This window comes from Apteryx mantelli, chromosome 3 (assembly GCF_036417845.1).
Source record: "Apteryx mantelli isolate bAptMan1 chromosome 3, bAptMan1.hap1, whole genome shotgun sequence".
Taxonomy (NCBI): Eukaryota; Metazoa; Chordata; class Aves; order Apterygiformes; family Apterygidae; genus Apteryx; species Apteryx mantelli.
The window spans coordinates 140208259-140215167 of record NC_089980.1 but is presented as its reverse complement, the minus strand read 5'-3'; the positions used below and the strand labels follow the sequence as shown (position 1 = coordinate 140215167).

General features: G+C 61.9%; 1 protein-coding gene across 4 annotated transcripts in view; it reads right to left on the bottom strand.

Annotated features, from left to right (window-relative positions):
• Positions 1–4525: 4525 nt before the first annotated feature.
• The window catches only part of DTNB (dystrobrevin beta), a 218432-nt gene continuing 216048 nt past the window's right edge, over positions 4526–6909 (bottom strand). For all 4 annotated transcript variants that reach the window (XM_067294496.1, XM_067294497.1, XM_067294500.1 and 1 more), the window contains one exon: positions 4526–6876. The gene's annotated coding sequence lies outside the window, so the exon portion shown is untranslated. The remainder of the gene's footprint in view (positions 6877–6909) is intronic.

The following is a 6909-nucleotide window of genomic DNA, read 5'->3' as shown; positions in this document are numbered from 1 at the left end:
TGCCATGCCGAGCTATGCCATGCCGGGCTGCACCGAGCTGTGCCATGCCGAGCCGTGCTGAGCTGCACCAAACCATGCCATCCTTGCTTCCCACTGGAGCGTGGCCCTTTTGCTGGCCCCTGCCGGGTGCTGGGTGCCAGTGGCAGCCCTGGTGCTGGTGGCAGGAGCCCGGTGCCCAGGCTGCAGCGCTGGCTGCAAATGAGCCGCTGCGGCTGCGGCTGCGGCAGGCCGGCCGAGGCCTGGGCGCGCTCGGGTCTCCGTGGCCGGGTGCAAGCATCCCCTGCGCGGGAAGCGCCCTGGCACCCCGGCCCTCCCGGAGGCGTCGAGCTGCCTGGGCCGCGGGAGCAGGCGCTGGAGGGTGCCAGGCCGCTTGCCCACTCGCCACCGCCTCCGTGCGCGGGTGTCCGCGGCCCCGGGGCCGTCGCGCCGCGCTCACCGGCACCCCGGCGCGCCCTGGCCGCTCCCCGCCGCCGTGTTTGCCCTGCGATCCGCCGCCGATAACCCCGGCAGATGCCCAGGGCTGCACATGCCTCCCTCATAAATCATTAATGCCGCGCGGGGAGGGCCGGGCGCGTGGGGCGAGGAGGAGGAGGAGGAGGGGAGGAAGGGCCCTGCTGGCACCAGCGGCTCGCGGCAGCGGTGGCGGCAGCGGAGGGATTAATGGCTCGGGGCTGGCCAGGAGCCGGGCGGCTGCCGCAGGCCGGGGGCTGCTGGCGGGGCCGGCGGGAGGGCGCCTGTGCCCCGGGCTCGGTGCCCCTGCGCTGCCCAGGCCGGGGGGCTCGGGGGGGCTCAGACCCTCTGCTGCCGCGCGCTGCCAGCGGCTGAGCCCTGCGTCGGGGTGCCCAGGGCTCGGCAGGGTGCCAGGGAGGTGTGACGGTGCCATGCGTGTCCACGCACAGCACCCAGGCCCACGCACAGCACCTTCATCCACGCACAGCACCTTCATCCATGCACAGCACCCATGTCCTCCTCAATACAGCACCCGCGTCCCCCCCTGGCAGAGCACCCAAGTCCATGCACGGCACCCACATCCACGCACAGCGCCCACATCCCCCTTGGCACAACACCCACGTCCACATACAGCACCCATGTCCCCCTCAACAGAGCATTCACATCTATGCACAGCAGCTATGCCCATGCACAGCACCTTCATCCTTGCACAGCACCTTCATCCATGCACAGCACCCATGTCCATGCACAGCACCCACCTCCATGCCCAGCACCCACGTCCCCAGCATGGGGCCTGGGGCAGGCAGGGGACCCGTCCCAGCTGCCCTGGGGACACGGCGTCTGGGGCTGCGCCTGGGGGTGGGTGGCAGCACGAGGCGGCTCCCTCAGCCGCTGCGGTGCCCAGCGCTGCCTGACGCCTGCGCGGGCGGCGGGGCTGGGACGGCGGCGGGGACCCCCACGGGGAGACCCCATGGGTTGCCCCCAACTCGGCCCCCTGCGTACGTGCAAGGCCAGCATGGGTGTGTGTGTGTGTGTGTGTGTGTGTGTGCGCGCAGCTGCTGCTGCGCCTGCACAAGGGCTCTGTGTGTGCACAAGCGTGTGCACGGCTCTGCACGCATCTGTTTACGGGTGTTTCTGCCCGCATAGCTGCACGTATTCGTGCGTGTGCACACGTGTGGTTGTGCCTTTGCACGCGCGAGCGCATGGGGAGCGTGCCGAATGTGCACGGGGGGCTGAGAGCGTGCACAGATGGGAGCAGGTGGTGAGCGTGCGCGTGCCCTAACGCACTTGTGAGCGTGCACAGCGGGCGAGTGTGCGCACACACACACGCACGGGAGAGCATGCACGGGCGCTGGGGCCAGTGTGCACACGCAGCGTGTGTGCGTGCAGACACGTGGCAGAGCGGGTCACCCCGGTGCCGTGCTGCGGCGCTCGCTCCCAGTGCGTGCGTGCGTGCCGGGGGACGCCGGCGCCCGTGCCGGACGGACACAATATTCGTTGCCATCTAGCGGCCTCGCGGCGCTCGAGCCTCGGTGGCCCCCCGTGTCCCCCGGGGCTGCTGCTGCGCCGGGCGCGCGGGGCCGCGGGGGAAGAAGCGATGCAGAACGCTCCCGCCTCGCGCCCTTGCTTTTCGGAGGCGCCGGCCGAGCGGTGCAGCGGTTCCCGCGGCGGGAGCCGGGGCGGCTCTGCTGCTCCCACGCCCGTGACGGACACGCGCGCTCCGCGGGCTCGGGCAGACGCGCAGCACCGCGCTGGCAGCCACCTTCATGCTCAGCGTTACTCTGGAGCAGCAATTTCCCATTAAACCCTTTTTACTCGCTCAGGTCCCTCTCCTCTGCTTTTTTTTCACGTGATCAACAGCCAAGACGCCCCGGAGGGATAAGACGAATTTATTAAATATTTGGCAGATGACAGAACATGGCTTCCAGTTTACAGATTTCTATCATCAGACGCGTTCCCGAGGCCGACAGGCTCTTTTCTAACATTTATTTGTGAAACGCTCACAGGGACGCCCGCCCCCGCTCCCAAACGCACCCGTGTGCACGGGGTTGCACACGCACACCCATGCACACGCACACACCCATGCGCACACTCATGCACACGCACACGCATGCACATGCAAACACGCTCATGCACACACACCCCCCCATGCACACGCATGCGCACACTCATGCACACACACACGCAGTGCCAGGAACAGGGAACAGCGCAGCGGTCCGGCAGTGCTCTCCCGTTCCCGGCCGGCACTCGGTGGTGGCCGGGATGCGGTGGAGGTGAGAAGCCCCCGAGCACCCACATGTTGCAGTGCTGCGCAAATTGCCAAAGCTGTTTTTTTCTTTTTTCCCCCAATTACCGATCACTGACGACGCTGATCTCAAGCGGACGACACCCCCGCGCAGCCCTGCCTCCTTCCACGCTGCCGGACCCCCGTGTTCGGGGCTCAGGCCCCTCCGTGCGGCTCCTCTCCGAAGAGGGCGTCGTGGGGAGGCGAGCGCGGCCCGGCCGCCCGTTGGGAAATGCAGCAAAAGCCGCCCACTCGGCTGAGGCGGGATGCACGGGGAACGGGTGCCGCGCCGGTGCCTTTCCCAAGGGAAAAGCACGATGCTCCGCTTTCTCATTCCAGACCCTTGTGCAATTGCAAAATCCCAACTTTAGCTTCCAGCTGGACCTGCTTGGGGGGGGGGGGGGGGGCTCCCGGCCCGAGTGAGCATCAGCAGGGGGGTTGATCCCCGCTGCTGGGGCTCTGCTGAGCCGACGTGGCTCCCTGTCATCCGCCCCCGCTCCCGCGCGCTCCCAATGTGGCCCGGACCTGCTGCCGGCAGCCTCTGTTCTCGCCCGGCACCCACCTGCCCGTGTCGCCCTGTCCAGAGCACCAGAACCGACGACAGATCCTGCTGCGCAGCGTTTTGCAAAGCGCGTGCTCGGAAATGGCCGTTCCCCCCCCCCCCAAAACGGGATAAACTCCAAGGAAAAACAAGGCTGAACGGAGAAGGAGGTGCTTTCACAAAAAAATGCATTTTAAGCATTTCCAGTGCGATAGCATGCGTTTTGGGTCAGCGGTCACAAAGGAATTAAAGCACAGATAGGGGCAAAGCCACTGCAAAGTGATCCCAAATAGTCCCACGCGCATTTTCCCAGCCCCGCGTCCCGGGATTTTCGCCCCAGCAGAGACGCTTGGTGGCGCGGCCCCTCTCGGCGGCACTGCTGAGACGAGCTGTCCGGTCTCTGCGCAGGGCCCTGCCGCCCGCCCCGGCCCCGGCCAGGCCCTGCCTTGTCGCTCCTCACTGCTACCGCTGGATTCTGCCCCAAATTAACCCCCCCGGCTCGTCTGCTTCCCGCGGCTCCTTGCAAGGCGCCCGGGAGCTGCAAGGGGCCCGCGGGGAAGCGGCGCGCGGATCCGGATAACAACGACGTCCTCCCGACGACGGCGCGGACGACGGGCTCGGGGGGGGGGGGGGGGCTGAAAACCAACCCGCCGGCCCCGTCATCGCAATAACGTGAAGCGGCTGCCGAAACGCTTCGCAGGCGAAAACGAGTGGCGCCGCGAGACATGCGGTCCAGACCCGTGCCGTGGGGGGGGGTGTGTGTGTGTGTGTCACGTTTAACGCAGGCAGCCCGCATCCCGGCCGCGCCTGCAAAAAACCCCCCCCTCGATGCTGTCAAACGTCACGAACGAAGAACAGGCGCCGGGGCTTTCTGCGGCAAGGGCAGCTTTCGCCGCGCCGCGCGCGACCTGCCCGTTCGATCGACAGCCTTCGGCGGAAAAGGAGCCGCGGCGAGCGAACGCCCCGCGCGCCTGCAGCGGAAAAAGTTGTCGTGACTGAGCTCATCGCATCAGCCCGGGATGTGATCATCGCAGCATCGGCGGCCAAAAGAAACTCGCCTGCTCGAGCTTCAATAGAGGAATTGACTTTTCTTCCGCGGGCGGCAAATCGGCGCGGCCACCGCCGCAGGCGAAGCCCTGCAGCCCTCGGCCGGGCAAAGCCCCGAGCGACCCGCTCCCAGACAGCCCTGCTGGGACCGGGCGGCTGCACGGACGACACCCCCCCCCCCCCCCCCGCCCCGAGCTCCCCTTCCCACCTGCATCGCCCCACGGATCGGGGACACCCTCCTCGGACTGCCCAACCGTAGGGGGGGACAGCAGAGGTGGGGGGGGTCCGGGGCGGACCCCGCGCTGCCGGCCGGCGGGTTGAAGCGGCGCTCTCTGACCTACTCGAGACGCAGCCAAGACCACGGGCTCAGCCGCTCGCCTGGTCGGGACGTGCATCCGTCCCCACCGCAGCGGCAGGGGTGACATTTGCAGTAGGAGGTTTTTGCCTCGCGCCGGGCAAATGGTGGTAGCAAAAGCGAGAAGGGAAAGTAACAAGGTGAGTAATAACGGAAAGAAGGAGCGAATGCCATGCTTCCCCGTGAACTTGGGGTCTGTGCCATAAGGTGCTTTTCTGGTGGCTCTAGAAGACGCACATTCATCCCTTCACTCCAGGGCTGACCCCGGCTCTGGGCAGTCAGGGAACCCAGGCCCTGGCACCTCTAGGTACACCCGTCCTTCTGCGCTTTCATCTGGAAATGAAAGGAGGCAAAGACCTTCAGCTCCCCACGTCACATACTGCCCACGCTCTCTCCTATCGCCCACCAAATCCTGCTCTACTTCAAAACTCACTTCCTCCTGCACAGACACTCTCAATAACCTTTGGCTTCGTTTACAGACGTCAAACCGCTGGAGGATGTCTGTTGGTCTGCGGCCAGGCTTGGTGGGACTCGGCTGGGAAACCCCACGGTCTCCCCCCCACCAGGTGCTGGGAGACCCTGCTGGTGCCCTGCAAACTCCTCAGCTGCTTCTTCAGCTGGTCCCGTTCCTCCGGCCACGCTGAAGGGAGCGAGGGAAGTGGGAGGGGGCGCGCAGCGACCGCACGAGAAAGAACCCAACGGTTGCACAGACGCAACATCTCCAGCTGCCGACGGCCTTCTTCACTACGCTAGCAGGTCCCTGAGCACGGCCATGAGCAAAACATTCGTATTCGAAGCATTCTAAAACACGTTCCTCTTGATTCTGCACAGCTACAACCAAAGGAACTTCTGGTGCTAATTCAGCTGAAAGTGCACAAAAAGACGACCACGAAACCTTCCAAGTCCCCGCAAGTGTACTGTGTTTGGCAGCCTAAAGCTAACACGCTGAACCAGGTTATCATCACTTTTCTTTCCTTCTTGACAGCTCATTCACAATATTTATATTCGACTAAATCTGTGGCCACCATGTATGTTTATTTTTTCTCTCCCAAAGGGTTGTAGGTACCTAACGAGCACTTTCCGCCAAGAACCAATGCAGCATATCGGTTCAGACAGGAAGAAAAGCTGAGAGTTGGTTTCAGGGTTTATCACTCCTTTCCATTCATCACCCTTGATAAATATTTATAGATGCATTAGGGCACTCAGCTTCTTCCACTAAAAATAACATTCCTAAGCACCAAGAAAAAAAAAAGTCACTAGTGATTGGAACTGATTACAATGTTTTCTAAGTAGCTATAAAACTAGAGCTTAGCACGGATTCAGTCAGTGGTGAGCTTCTAACCTCAGACTATACAACTTCTGTTATTTCTCTTAATTTTAAACAAAACCGAACATCGCTCCTGAAAATTAATGCACAGATGCTAATCTAAACCTAGCAGTGGTCGTCCCTGAATTCCCTGCTTGAAAAGGGAAAATTTTTTAACAGTCTAAAGAAAAGTATGGAGGCAGGAATCCCCAGGAGGCGTTCATCCAGGGTTTACGGCCCGTGGTTACAGTTGCTCCTCCTCTTGTTATGCATTGCTCTACCCTTGACATGCCCTGTCATTTACTCTCAGAATGACATGCAACATCAAACACTATGGCAACCAAACATTAATAGACAGCGTGGTATTTTTAGGTGGTGCGTTCGTTTTGAAGGATCTGTGCTCATAACGCCCTTCGCGTTGCACGCAAGAAAACGCAAAAGGTTCTAAATCCATTTTTTTCATGCATACCCAGGGTCAGAAGTCAAGAGGAAATAACCAGCGTGTGATGGGATTATGACACCATTTGGTAGGAAAGAGAGAAAAAAAAAAAAAGATCAGTACACTTGACACGAGTTGGGAGTATTCTCTTTCCTGTTTTCTTTTTTTTAACCTCCCATAAATTGCTGAGTTGGATGGGGCACTGTCTGATTACCGTTAGTGAACACATTTAGGAAAATAGTACATGCAATGACCTAAGAGGCAACCGCCCCCAGAGAAAGCCCTCCGGCTGGCGACGAGCAGGCCGCTTCTATCAGCAGGTGGTTGCGATCTGTCGCAGCTGCGCGATGGCGAATGGATCGGCGGAAACGTGCCTCTTCCGAAGGACGTGGAGACGTTTTGGAGACGTTTTTGCGAACATAAGCTCCCTGCGGAACCCTCCGTGCCTGCGCCGCTGGAAGCACACATGCGGGGCGGTGAGCAACGC